The sequence below is a fragment of the Pan troglodytes genome, chromosome 13, assembly GCF_028858775.2.
Source record: "Pan troglodytes isolate AG18354 chromosome 13, NHGRI_mPanTro3-v2.0_pri, whole genome shotgun sequence".
NCBI classification, from domain to species: domain Eukaryota; kingdom Metazoa; phylum Chordata; class Mammalia; order Primates; family Hominidae; genus Pan; species Pan troglodytes.
In genome coordinates, this window is record NC_072411.2 from 85,269,209 (window position 1) to 85,284,108 (window position 14,900).

The following is a 14,900-nucleotide window of genomic DNA, read 5'->3' on the forward strand; positions in this document are numbered from 1 at the left end:
AAATGAAGAGGTTAATTAATTTATTTTTACTTATGTTCTGGCATACATGTGCAGAACATACAGGTTTGTTACATAGGTATACATGTGCCATGGTGGTTTGCTGCACCCATCAACCCATCATCTACATTAGGTATTTCTCCCAATGCGATCCCTCCCATTGCCCCCCAACCCTCAACAGGCCCCAGTGTGTGATGTTTCTTCCCCTCCCTGTGCCCATATGTTCTCATCGTTCAACTCCCATTTACGAGTGAGGACATGCAGTGTTTGGTTTTCTGTTCCTGTGTTAGTTTGCTGAGAATGATGGTTTCCAGCTTCATCCATGTCCCTGCAAAGGACATGAACTCATTCTTTTTTATGGCTGCATAGTATTCCATGGTATATATTCTCAATTTGTAGGGATGTGTCTCTTACTCCGGAGAAGGAGTCTCTTATTTAATAATTGTAAACAGTGCAGAAGGAACTTAAAAATCATGGTGAAAATTAAGAATAATATTTTATATTTCAGAGTTGGTTTGCAATAATGTGAATGCCCACCCACCCTTTGTGTTCTGTGATGTAAAATAAAAGAATTAGTTATGGATTAAAAACTATCCTGTAGTCATTGGGATTGCTTCCAAAACAATACTCTCATATCCATTTCATCTTACTGCCAATTTATGTAAAGAAAATCAGAATTAGAACTTCAGACAACTAATAGCTTTCCAATTTCTACTGTAAGTTTAGTCCACCCTTGATACCTTTCTTATATATAAATATTAAAAAAATTTTTCAAATAGTGTGATAATACACGTGAATGAGTTAAATAAAACAAAAATTGTTTATATGGATTGAATTATGGAATAAACAAATATATATATAAACATTTTCAAATATAAAAATGTTAGATTGGTGCAAAGGTAATTGCGGGTTTTGCCATTACTTCTAATGGCAAAAGTAATAAATAATTAATAAATAAAGTTATAAATAAAGTTTATAAGTAAACTTTAAACCTAATAAAGTTCTTAATAGTGTTGATAACTATTGATCAGATGTTTCTTATAATACCTTGGAGTTTTCTCCTTAACTGAACCAGTTTTTGTGTATAATTGTATTCACAATTCACAAAAATCAGTGTTATTGGTAAATATTTCCACTGGTCTTGTCTTACAAAACACAGGCTCAGAAACTGCACCAGAAGTACTGATGTGATTTCAGTGAAGTAAGATATTTGATTTTGTTTCTTATCTTTGGTGAAAACTTACAGATTCCAAATCATATGGAATCCCATGCAAAATTCATTTGTCTGACTTGTGTCTTGTATCCTGGCCTTCCAGTTATATATGAGTTTGAATTTGGGCTCTGCTATGTGATACTGAGCATTAAGCAACCTCTCTGAGGCTGTTTCCTGAGGTGTATATATATAAAAGGAGGATAAGAACTATATGCCTCTAGAGTGTCTTGAAGATTAAATATCTCCAGTGTATACTGTATGGATGATGGAAAGGTCTCAACAAATAGTAGCTGTTGTTATTTTTATTGTTGCTACCACTAACAATAACAATACATTTCTCTATTCAGAATGACTTCAATGGCTATGTTTGTCTTATCATTGAATGTACTTTGTTAGTTGAAAGCCATACTATTAATATTTCTTTGAGATGAAGGTATCAGTTTTGCCTTCCTTTAATTGTTGATTGTTCTTACTTTGTAGGTGATTTAAAAGATAGATTATTCTATGATGGAATCAGACTAAAGTGTGTCATTATGATGAATAGATTCAAATATAGACTGAAGGGTGACACCATTTTTAAGAATATCATTTTCACTTCTCTGGGTCATAACAAAAAGAAATGAGCACCAGTGTTCACTGTGAACGTTGCATGAGTTTCAAGAAATTGAGGCCCTTTCTGCCTCTCATAACCAAAGGATAATTTAAAAGAAAGGGTTAAAGTGAGAATTTTCCTTTTTATGAAAGTAAAGAAAAAGGAAAATCAAATAAAAAATTGCTGCCAAGGGAGAAAGAGAATTGGAGAACTGTGACAAATCCCTCTGGGGTCCAGATTGTTGGCGCAATGAGAGAGGTTAAAGTGAATGGAACAATGGGAAATCAGTCATGAGCCTGAAGCTAATCATTTGGCTTCTGAACAAAACGGGGAAAGAACCAATATTTTAGAAAGAGAAGAAAGCCTACAGAGCTGGTGCAGAAGGAAGTTCCTTTATCCAAGAACAAAAAGGCAAAGAGAATTAATAAACGATTTACCGGAACCTGAGTGGTATCTGAGAAAGATTTACATATTCTAAAGAGGTTTCTTTTTCCAGATAGTTGAAACAATGTTATAAAATATTGCCTTTCAGAAAATATTTGATAACATATCTGCAATCTTTTGAACATATTCTTTGATTTCCTTCTTTTCCTTCACAATTATAAACACAGGAGGTCTCCTGTAAGTCTAAAGAGTGTCTGACTGAGGCTAAAATATGTTATTTTCAGTATACCTAGAGATTGCTGTTTTTCCCCCTCAATTGCATTAATAATACTAGAGTTATGTGTGTGTTTTTATTTTCTCATTTCCCATACTGTACGAAAGGAAATGTAATACAATCTTTAAATGATTGCACAATTATAAAGAAACAGAACTATTGTTTGAAAATTTGCACCACCATTAGCTAACTTGAAATGTTCATCTAAATATTGCCAAAAAATCTGGATTTTATGTGTGGAAGGTGTTTTAGAGAGGTAAAAATATGATGTAAGGAATTATGGGTTGAATGAAAGTGAAGGAATCCCTTTAAGAGGATCCCTAATGATTTGTAAGATAACTTCCTACAAAATGCTTGAGTGAATTGCTTGCTAGATTTGAAAATCAGCATTGTTTGGCAGCCAATAAAGTGAAGTATTTCCAGTATATTAACATTTAAATGAAATAATTGGGAATGGATGGGTGGAGAAGAGATTTACGTATCTTACTAGGAAACTACAGAAAAAGTCAATGCTGACAATATCAGATTTAAAAACTATCTTATTGCTCAAAATGGAGTGCTCACCTATGTTTGATACTCAAATTTATGTCATCAACTTTATGGACTATTTTTCTCCTTTTCATGAGACACAACAGTGGGCACACAAGAGCAAGAAGAAAGACAAAGGGAAACCCCAGTGAATTCACAGCTGCCTCATTTTGTGCCAGACATAATCATCAAATATTTGGTAAACTCACCGGGGGACAAGAAGTGTAAGACTCTTAGTTGACAAAGTTTCCATTCAACTTAGAAAAAAAAAAAGTTTACCAGTGGCTCCAAAAAGGTACAACTCAGTGTAAACAGAAAGAATAGGGTCCTAGGTTCCTGGATGGAACCAAGAGTCTGGTCCTGATGCTACATTTAACTCACTGTGAAAATTGGAGTATATCATATAATTTAATTGAGCCTCAATTTCTCCACTTGCAAAGTAGGTTGAATGAGTTAATCTTGATGATCTCTTTGAGTTCTAAAATTCTGTGATTCTGCGTTTCATGTTCAAAATGTTAGAAAGTGATTGTCATATGTATGTTATACATAAGGTGCTACAGCATTTCAGAAGAAGAAATTGCTTCTAACTTTGAATTTCATGGAAATTCATAGGTATGAATTTCACATGTGGAAATTAGGGGAAATGCATTTGGATCAGAGGGAACTGCAAAGACATAAAGATATATGATAAAGCCTTTACAAAGAACAAGTGATTATACTTTTTAAAAGCTTTTCTAATTTTTCTTTTCCAAAGTAGCCTTTATAAGAAACACATCTCTGTGATTAAAAAGTCTTAAGTAAATGGGAATCAAATATTAAACTACAGAGAGATTTTATTTCTGATATCCAAAAAATTATAAGCCCATCGAAGAAAATTTGCACAATACAACAATTATAAGAAAATAAAACCATTGCAATTCCAACATGCAGAGATAGTTACTGTTAATATTTTGATTTTGGTGTACTTCCTTCTAACTTTCATTTTACACATAAATATACACACATTCATACTATGATGCTCCTATTGTACATATTATTTTATGGTCTGTTTTAGAATTTAATGTGTCAAACAGGATTGATCCAGGCTGGGTGCAGTGACTCACACCTGTAATTCCAGCACTTTGGGAGGCTGAGGCAGGCGGATTGCTTAAGCCCAGGAGTTTGAGACCAGCCTGGGCAATATAGTGAGACCTTGTCTCTATTTTATTTAATAAAAATAAGAAACCCAAAAAATAAAAAAAACAGGATTGATCTGACCTGGCTCCTTTTGGGGAACATTTGATTCTATGCTCCCCAGTCTGTTTTGTCAGGAATTAGTTTTGTTCAAATGGTACTTTAAGTGGTCACAAGAGGAAGTAGTTGCTAAGGTTGGGTCATGATAGGAATATTTGTTAGGATATGATAAGTAATTTTTTCAGTGGTAGGGGTGGCATTTGTTCCCTTGGCATTAAATTCTAGGTTCCTGGAGGGCAAGGATGAGTCTGGTACCACCAGGGCACAGTATTGGACTTGACATGGAGTAAATGCTCATGCTTGTTGAACTACACTTTTAGGATGAATAATTCTTTTAGAGGAAGGCCAAATGCAGAAAATTTTTCTTGCTGGGAGCTAGAGAAAACTTCTGTGTATTTGGAAATTCCTGATCAAAGGCACCATTTTTCTACTTGCTAGTGTTTTCCTGTGTGTGGTAATGTATAATTATCACTAGAGGCATGTATGGTGATTTCAGCTGAGGCATGGATAAAATAGGACAAATTAATAGAATGTATTTATTTTAATGTGTATTAGTAAAAATAATATAACTAACACATCAGAGTTGTGATCCCAAGAATATTACTGTATAGAAAAAGGCCAAATTCAATGTAAAGAAAAAGATTAAGTAAATAATGAGACAAATGTTATTAGGATACATCAAACACTGTAGAAGTTGAACCTGAATGACAAAGGTTTGAAAACACAACTTTGTCAGATTTCCTGGAATGGGCAAGGGGTGTCAGTACCTTTTCTACCTTTTTTCTTACTTCCTTTCATGTAGAAGCAAGTACTTAATTTCTTTTTAAAAATTAATTTTTATTTTTAAATTGTTAGTTGATGAAATTATATATATATATATTTATGGTGTACAACATAATGTTTTGTGGTTTTTTTTGAGACGAGGTCTTGCTTTGTTACCCAGCGCTGGAATACAGTGAGGCAAATACTGTTCAATGCAGCCTTGACCTTCTGGGCTCAAGTGATCCTTCCATCTCAGCCTCCCAAGTAGCTAGGGCTACAGGCATGCACCACCATGCCTGGCTAATTTTTAATTTTTTATGTAGAGACAGGGTTTCTCCATGTTGCACAGACTGGTCTTGAACTCCTAGCGCAAGTGATCCACCTGCCTCGGCCTCCCAACGTGCTGGGATTATAGGCATGAGCCACCACGCACAGCTCATAATGTTTTAATATATGTGTACATTGTGGAATGGATAAAAGAAGCTAATTAACAGCTAATTACTTCACATACGTAACCTTGTTTTGTGGTGGGAACATTTAAAATCTATTCTCTTGACATTTTCAAGTATACCATACATTGTTATTAACTATTGTTACCATGTTGTACAATATATCTCCTGAATTTATTCCTCCTGTCTAACTGAAATTTTTAAACCTTTGACCAAAATCTCTTCAATCCGCACTCCCCATTCCCATTCCCTGTTTTTTTGTTAAAAATTTTTTAAACAACATATAACAGCGCTATAGCTTCTTATTTAGGCTTTGCATTTAATTAGCTGTTAGACTATTCTCTGCTTCTATAACTTAGGCTTTTTCAGATTCCACATTTAAATAAGATAATGCATTAGTTGTCTTTTGACTGGTTTATTTCACTCAATATAATGTCCTCTAGGTCCATCCATATTGTCTTAAATGGCAGGGTTTCCTTCCTTTTAAAGGCTGAATAGTATTCCATTGTGTTTCTTTTATCCATTGATTCACTGATGGACAGTTAGTTTGATTAGATATCTTGGCTATTGTGAATAATGCTGCAATGAACATGGGAGTGCAAAGATCTCTTTGACACACTGATTTTTATCTCCTTAGGATGTTTACCCAATAGTGAGCATGCCGGATCATATGGTAGTTCTGTTTTTAATTTTTTGAGGAATCTCTATACTGTTTTCCATAATGACTCTATTAATTTACATTTCTACCAAGTGGCAAGTACTTAGTTTCTTTATGTAGATTATTCCAGTTTGAAAATATTCTTAGCTGGGCTCGGTGGCGGGCGCCTGTAGTCCCAGCTACTCGGGAGGCTGAGGCAGGAGAATGGCGTGAACCCGGGAGGCGGAGCCTGCAGTGAACCGAGATCGCACCACTGCACTCCAGCCTGGGCGACAGAGCGAGACTCTGTCTCAAAAAAAAAAAAAAAAAGAAAAGAAAAAGAAAAAGAGAAAGAAAATATTCTTTAAATTTCCAGCTGCTTTCACTAATGTTCGGCAGATCTGAGGGCTCTTTTTCATTCTACTTGGAGGACTCAACTAGTTATTCTCAACATCTTTTCAAGCACCTTTTGCTGTTCCTTTGTTTTTATTTGTTAATCATGATACTGTAATTGTATTTGCCTTCCAATCAAGAATTGTCAAGTGTTCTATGGGAAAGTTATTCCAGTCACATGGGAAAGTTATTCCAGTCACTGAAAAAATTTTTAACAACATGTAACAGAGCTATAGCTTATTTGGGCTTTGCATTTAATTGGCTGTTAGACTGGACATAGGCAGTTCTGCTATTGGTAAAATGAAACAGGTAATCTCTCTAGAGTTGCTTCTAGCTCTAAGAAAACCTCTCCCAAAACAAAAAACAAACTGTGTTCCTCGATTTCTGATCTCTGTGTTCAAATATGTTATGAGATTTAAAGTTGTGCTGCACTGTACTTTATGGTCAGCCTCACTAAGCTACTTAGCGTTCTCAGAAGTCACTATGTTCTATGCAATTTCAGTTTGCTTCATTTCCCTCAGTTTGTGAATATTAGACTGAACTCCCATAAAGAGAAAGCATTGGTTTTACACGTGAGATATTAAATAAGCATGCATAATCACCCTGTCCATTCTTTGGTATGAGAGGCTCACTCTTAAACTCTGATATAAATAGTTGTCGGGGTTATAAGCACCTCCCAATGTCTATACTTACAGCCCTGAATAAAATGTGGATATGTGATTTTTTGTGTTATTCAGTGTGACTTTTTGTGTTCAGAGAAGACTATTCAGAGTTTACTTTTAGTTTAAAAAATTAGTAATACCTAGTTCTTAGCCTCTTAAGTTTAGCTTCCATATCTTATTATTTTGTTTATAAGTCTAGAAAAGGTTACATATATTTAAAGACCCTTTGAATAATATTTAGTTCAATGTAAACATATTTATTTCCAAGTGTTTTTATATATTTGATATACTTTATTTCCTTTAAAAATAATTCTTTGACTTAATAAAGTCTTCCAAAGCACTGTTTTTTAAAAACTCTCTAATTAAACTTAAAAATATGGTAAACATATATGTTCAATGCTTTGTATAAAGCATTGACTGAAAATTATTAATCTAAGTCAATCATTCAGTTATACATTTTAAATTAGAATCATGAGGCTGTCACTCTAATAGGCCATTTTTAAACAAGCACAGAAAATGGCAAATATGTTTAGACTACTTTCTAACATAAAAATATTAATATTATGGTTTTGATTTTCTTAAATAACTTTCTATACTTTTAAATCTTCTTGGAGCTGAAAAATGTGAACTCCTTAAGTCAGGTGGTTATCACCCCAGTTAACTGAGTGTCTCAGTCAATTTGGGGCTGCAGTAACAAACTATCATAGACTAGGTGGCTTAAACAACAGAATTTTATTTCTCACAGTTCTGGAAGTCTGCAAAGGTCAAAATCAAGTTGCTGTCAGATTTAGGTGTTTGGTCAGGGGCCACATTCTGGTTCATGTTCTCACATGAAGAAAAGGATGAGGGTGCTCTCTGGGATCTGTTTTATAAGGCACTAATTGTATGGCTCTGGTCTCATGACCTAATCACCTCCCTGAAGCCTTACCTTATAATATCATCACATCGGAAGTTAGGATTTCAACATATAATCTTGGGAGACACGAACATTTAGTTCATAGCATTGAATTTATTTATGACTAGATACTTGTGTCTGCTCACTGTCCAGATTCTTGTTGGAGACGCTGAGGGGCACAGTGAACCACATTTGTAGTTTCTGTATCAATAATTCCAACAGGTGATCACATAGCCCACCACCCTGGATTTGAGTTGTTTGAGTTTTATACATTGCTTAATTCTTTGGTGTGTTAGAGAAATCTACAAACTCTAATCAGGATGATTACTTGTATATATCATTTCAACTCTAAAGACTTTTGAACTTAACGAAATTCTAAGGTATAAAATGTTTTTCCAAGTAAATTTTAAGGCGTTTGAACCTGATGGAAGCTTAGAATCTCCATTTTCTTTTTAATCCCCTTATAAATATTAAAATGATATCTGATTGACATTGGATATTTCTCAGCTTTCGTTTCACTTCCGGACCCAACTTAAGAGGTCTACTGCTAGAAAAGAAAGCCCAAGCCTGAGTTTCACAGACCCTTCCCTGACTTAGTTAAATGGCCTTTAGTAGGTCTGAGTAGTAGCATTGATCAAACATGATTGATACTGGATACTGAGTTCATTATAATCAACTAGGAATCCAAAGACCTTTAATTCTTTTCTGAGTATAGTATAACATTCAGACCAGGCTTAGAATAAATCCTGAGAATAAGAGAAAAAGGAAATGGGTTGAAAGAGACTCCGGGCTAATAAGATCTTTCCTCCGTTTAAACTGAGGCTCCGCAGAACCACATTGCCTAGTTGAACTATTAGTCCTGCACCAGGGTAATTAGGCACTTGGTTTCCCCATTGCTTCTTCAGAATACATCAATTAGAAAAAAACAAGGGGCATCAAAATAATATGCAATTATGGATATTTCTCAGGTTCTTCTTGATGCTTAATAAGTGACAAATAAGATTATAAGGCTTTATTTTGCTCTAACCATAATTGGCTTTTATTATACACTAAGATATTGCTTTGGGGCCCTGATGATGGGGTAAGTTTAATTATTTTTTGATAACAGCATTGAGGTTTTCATTTATTTTTATATCCTTACATGTGGTTGGAGGATGGCTAGTATGGGTTGAGATTTTGTCTGAGAATGTGGACTTCTCCAGTCTTGGTCATATTAGCATATTAGCATCAGGGTCTACACAGCCTGTGGCTGTCTCTCTAATGCAACTAGTTGCTAGTCCATCTGGACATATATGTTTTTCTAGATTGATATTTCTTTTTCTTTCCTACACTTTTCTATTATTTATTTATTTATTTTTTGAGAAAGTGTCTTGCTCTGCCACCCATGCTGGAGTGCAGTGGCATGATCTCGGCTTACTGCAGCCAATCCCTCCTGGATTCAAGCAATCCTCCCACCTCAACTTCCCCAGTAACTGGGACTGCAGGTGCATGCCACCATGCTAGTTAATTTTTGTATATATATATATATATATATATATATATATATATTTTTTTTTTTTTTGGCAGAGACAGGTTTTCACCATGTTGCCCAGGCTGGTCTTGAACTCCTGGGCTCAAGAGATTGGCCCACTTTGGCTTCCCAAAGTGCTGGGATTTCAGGCTTTCTATTCTTTATTTTGTGTCCTTACATTCCTTTGCTTCTTTTAGGTTGAAAAGAAATTATTTTCTGAAGTCAGCTTGAAAAATTTGTCTTTTTAAATTTGGGACTAATTCATACCCCACTCCATCTCATCCTTTACCCTTAAGAAACAACATTCTCTGTATTTTACTTAATAATTTTGATGTCTTTGATTTACATTTTATAGGCACAGGAAAAATAGGACAAGTCTAATTAAAACCTCAACTGCTGCATACGCATTTCCAGCTTTCCTCTTAATGTGGATAACATTTTGTTCTAATGAAAGGTAAGGCTTCGTTTCAAGGGCACTGTCTGGGTGATGCAGATTCTTGGATTCCTCTGTGTTTCATTGAAACTCATTATGTGCCTGAATGACTAAAGGGAGCATGGATGTTTTTATATTCCTCAATGGATGTCTGTTGTAATCAAGTTCAAGTAGCAAACAAAGCTCAATGTGAATGAACACAAGGGTGTCATCTATCAGTGGCATCTCCATATTTGAGTTATTATGCCATTCAAAATAAAGGCAACAGACAGACTCTGTTATAAGTGAACACTGAATCTCTCAGTTTAGTTCGTTCAGATATTGTTGATGTGTCATTAACATGAGAGTGACCTGGAAGAGAGCCAGATTCTCTGCTCTATCTAAAAATGGATGACTGTACCGCTGAGAATACTGTGAAGCCAATGTAGAAAATCACTTCTTTTGGAAAGGTACAGTCTTTAGGCTGAAAAATTCTCAATCTAGACATTAGACTGTAAATGACTGAGGACTTATTTGCAGAGCATTCTTGGCTAAAGGACTAATATTCTTTCCTTGATGTCTTTAAACGAATGTTATTCGGCTTGCTTTGTTTTTTCTGGACACATTGTTACCATCATTAAAAATAAGGTAACATAAACTTTTTGCCAATTGTTTTTTCCTAGAGGAGATTCTTAGTTGTACGAAAATTAACCTATTCAAATAGCTCAACTGAAGGGGGGATGGTATTTACTGAAAAATGCTAAGATCTTATGAATCTGAGAAGAGCAAATGAAGAGTTGGGCTTTTATAACTGAAGTCAAGAACTGAGTTTCCTTGCTCCTTCTTTTTCAGTGTTTTCTCCATTCTTCTTTCTCACAGTTAGTTTCCTGAGTATATTCCTCTTGCACAGAAGGCTATACGGCCATCTCAACATTGACGATACATGATCTTTTAGCTTAAATCCTTGTGTCAGATGGACTCAGACTTCCAGTGCCTCAATTCTAAAATCCTTACAGATAAATGTTATTAATTGTTAGCAATATGCAGCTGAGCTTAGCTCAGGAGCCCCTCCCTGACTACTCCGACGTGTTCAAGGATTAACAAGTATGGTCATGCAGACTTGAATGAGGTAGTCTCTATTGAAGTACTTGTGGTTTGAGTAGACATTCATACTTGTGTCTATTACAGTCCCTATGCTGTGTCTAAATCCATGGCCTTAAAACTTTTTCCACCACAACCCAGAGGAATAAATACGTTTTTAAATCCCATTCCAGCATTCATCTATGTATAAATTCTTGAAACAGTACTTTCCCTTATTACATGTGATACACTCTCATATTTCCTTTTTTTATTTATTTCTATCTCAATTCATTCCATTAAATAAAAGTGTGGTGGTCTTGGCTAACATAATTGATTTCATGATTCACTAATGATTTGCAACTTTAGTTTCAAAAGCACTGGTCTTTATATTGTTTTCCTTTGTAGCTCTTATAATTACAGTTGGCACTTCTGTTATATTTTTGTAGTTTTCTTTGTAGCAGATATCACAATTATAATAGCCTCCCTTGTTAAACTGTAAACCACATTAAAGCAGAGACTGTGTCTGTCTTGTTTACTTCTGTATTCCCAGCACCTAACAGAGTTCCTGGCACATAGTAGATGCTCAATTGAGTAAATATTGATGAATGAGTACATGAAGACCCAAACAGATGGCACCCTTAATGGCTCACCTGGTTCTTTGCAAGGAGGAGATTCAGATACATATAAAATTCGCTAATTTGGTATAACCCTGCTGATAGAGAAAGCAGATGGAAAGGCCCAGCAGGAGGCTCAGTGGAGCAAGCAGGCCAGGCCAGAGAGCTAGGTTCCCACATAGTTACCGACAGCTGAGTGAAATTCTTTCACCAGGGAAAATTGACTGTTTTAAGGGAAGGATCTGTGTCAGGGCTGAGCTCAGGTCTCTTGATTCTTTATCTAAAATGTATTCCACCACACTACAATGACTTTTTGGTTAGATTTCCAAAATTTCATTTTTGGTATTTTAATTTTTCCCTTTTTAGCTCATAATAAAGAAAGATGGAGAAAGAACCACACTTTTTTTTTTTTTGACATAAAACACCATGGTACCTGTTTTCCAATGAGATGAAGACATCTGGTTAGGGAGATTAATAGCACACAGAGCTCTCTTCCCTCTCCTCTTGCTATCCTTATCCTGTTTAGTGACTGACTCCCATCCCATCAAGATTCATTTAACTAACTTCTGCAATATATGACTCCTACTTTTCTGTAACAGTTATTTCAAAAACTACTTTTCATAAGTGGATATTTTAAATGGTGTCACCTACTTTCTTTTCCCATATGCACAGATTTTGAATCTATAGGACAATTTAATCATTATTATGGTTTCATCTATAGATTTGCTGAATAATCTATAGTTACAAAGCTGAATTTATATAAAAAGCAATTCACAGATTGATAAACTTTCTATATAGCTTCCTGGTGTCCTCAAAGCAGGGCTGAGAGGACTATTACTTTAACGCTCAATCAGTTTCATCTGTTCTAAATATTAATTTATAAGGTGAGAATACTCCACTTCTCAAAATTAGCCAACTTAATATTGAATTAAATGGTCAAAGTACAATTCAATTTATTATAATTGGGTATGATATATAAATTTATCATCCACACATATTCATAACTCTTTTGGGAGGGGAGAATTTATATGTCAGGCCAGTGTTTCTCAACCCTTTTTAATAGACTGTGTAAGCTTGCAGGGTACAGTAGACAGACTTCTACTTCTACTTCTACAGTAGACTGACTTCAGACAGTAGGGAAGCTTCCTTCTGTTGTAGACGGCCATTCCAGCTTTAGCCAAATAAATATGGGAATACCTGCAGCAGGTATAAATTTTGTCCACAGTACTTGAATTAATGCATTCATAGCTTTTGGGGGGCAATCCTTTGCTCTTCAGTCCAATCCCATTTGATTCCTTAAAGAGAGTAGCTCTATACATTTTTTACTAAGCTCAGAGTGGGAATTTTTGCTAGGGCTGAAACTCTGGGCCTCTTGTGTTCCATCTTCTCAGAACCTTCTCAGAAGGTTCACTTTCGTCTAAGGTTCTGCTAATTCTCCTGGCACTCTGGGAGCACGGTTCTGGTTTCTGCTCTATGAGTGACCCATAAACTCTGCCAATTTATTCTAAGTCCCACTGAGGAAAATTCTTAAAGAGTTACTATTTGTCATTTAGGATATATTTTAAGTAAAGAGTAAATGAATATACATGTATGTACACACATATGTGTATATACATGTATAATGAATATGTATACACGCACATATATGTTATACTACACTTTCTCTTCCTATAAATATATACTCTATATGTAGTCTAAAAATACTTTGTTATTGAAGATCTGTTTAGCTAGTAAGTTTCTTTTCATTCATGAAAAAGACAAAATATGTTTCTAGAGGTTATTTAGTAATTACATAACATAAATTGGATAGAGAAGTTATATAAAGTTTAATCTCTAATACTGTAAAAATATCTCTTGATAGTATTGTGGTCTTGTTTTCAAAGAGTTATATTTTAGAGATACATACTAATATGTTTACAGAGAAAATAATCTGACGTTTGGGACTGGTTCAAAAATGATCTGGGCAAGAGGAGGGAAGTTATAGATGAAACAAACTTGATTATGTTGATAATAATCTTAATTTTTCTGTATACATTTGAAATTTTCCTAATTAAAAAATACCCATATGTTTGAAACACATATACTTCTGTCCTCTGCCCCCACACTCATAGGGAAAATTGGTGGAAATAAAATGCAGATCTCCTGCAGTGTAAACGTGTGACCCTCAAGCCCTAAGTTGTCAAAACTTCCAATCGCTCAGTGGCACTAAAGTGCATGCATTTATTTCCAGGAGTATTTAGCCCATGTTTCTATTCATTTCCTCATCATTAAATCTCAATTTCAATAGCACAGGGTGCCACAAGCTAAGAATCAGGTGAAACTTCCTATGAAAATAAATGCAGAAATTCCCAATTGTGTCTATCCTAATAAAAGCAAAAGGAACAACTAATTACCTATCTTATTTTAGAAAATAAAGTCATTGACAAGGTCATAGCCCTGCTATCCAACCTGACTATGGATTATTCTGAGTACAAAGCAAAGCTAGTTTTTTTTTTTCTTGCCAGCGAACTCTACAAGGATATACCTATACTGATCTTTCTCAGGTTATTTTGTAATCACGCTAAACTTGACTCCATGGCACCTAATTATTCCTTCAGGAACCCCTCCTTCCCTGCCACTGACCATGTATAGAAATCTGAAAACATTTATAAAATACAGTTGAATATATATTTTTTGGTAATAAAGATTTTATATTTGAAGACATGTTTACTAAAAGGTATTTCATTTATAAAAATTTAAACTTTCCTTAGTTTATATTTGACATTATTAGAAAATCAGTTCTCCATGTGGAACTTTTCATCTAAAATGTCACAGGAACTGGGAATTGAAAAAAGGAAACTTTACACATTCTTTCACATCTTGAGTTTTTCACATGCTTTTTCTTTGCCTGAAATCTCTTCCCCATCTGTCCCTTGCCAGGTGGTAAATTCTTGTCCATCCTTCAGGGGCCAGCTCAGCTCAAGTCACTTCTTGCCTGATGTCTTTCTCAGTCTGTAAAGGATGCGACAAGGGCCTTTGCACACAGTATATCTCCACTATTGTTCTTACCACATTGTGCTGTAATAGCTGTTTTTGTATTTTTTCCCTATTAGATTACAAGCTCCTGCCAAGAAGACTTTAGTAACATTTATTAAATTGTTGGGTTGAATTGTGTATTCAAAGAACTGTTGAAATAATGGAGAGATTTCAAATAATAAATACATAAAAGCAAGAAAATGTCAGGGTTGAGGAAATGTTAACTGAAAAAATTACCTTTCCCCCAAAG

The 14,900-nt window shown here is 34.9% G+C and overlaps 1 protein-coding gene across 2 annotated transcripts in view; it reads left to right on the forward strand.

The window, feature by feature from the left end:
• The window catches only part of NUP35 (nucleoporin 35), a 125,384-nt gene extending 115,401 nt beyond the window's left edge, over positions 1-9,983 (forward strand). For both annotated transcript variants that reach the window (XR_010149815.1, XR_008546664.2), the window contains exon 12: positions 9,885-9,983. The gene's annotated coding sequence lies outside the window, so the exon portion shown is untranslated. The remainder of the gene's footprint in view (positions 1-9,884) is intronic.
• Positions 9,984-14,900: the final 4,917 nt, after the last annotated feature.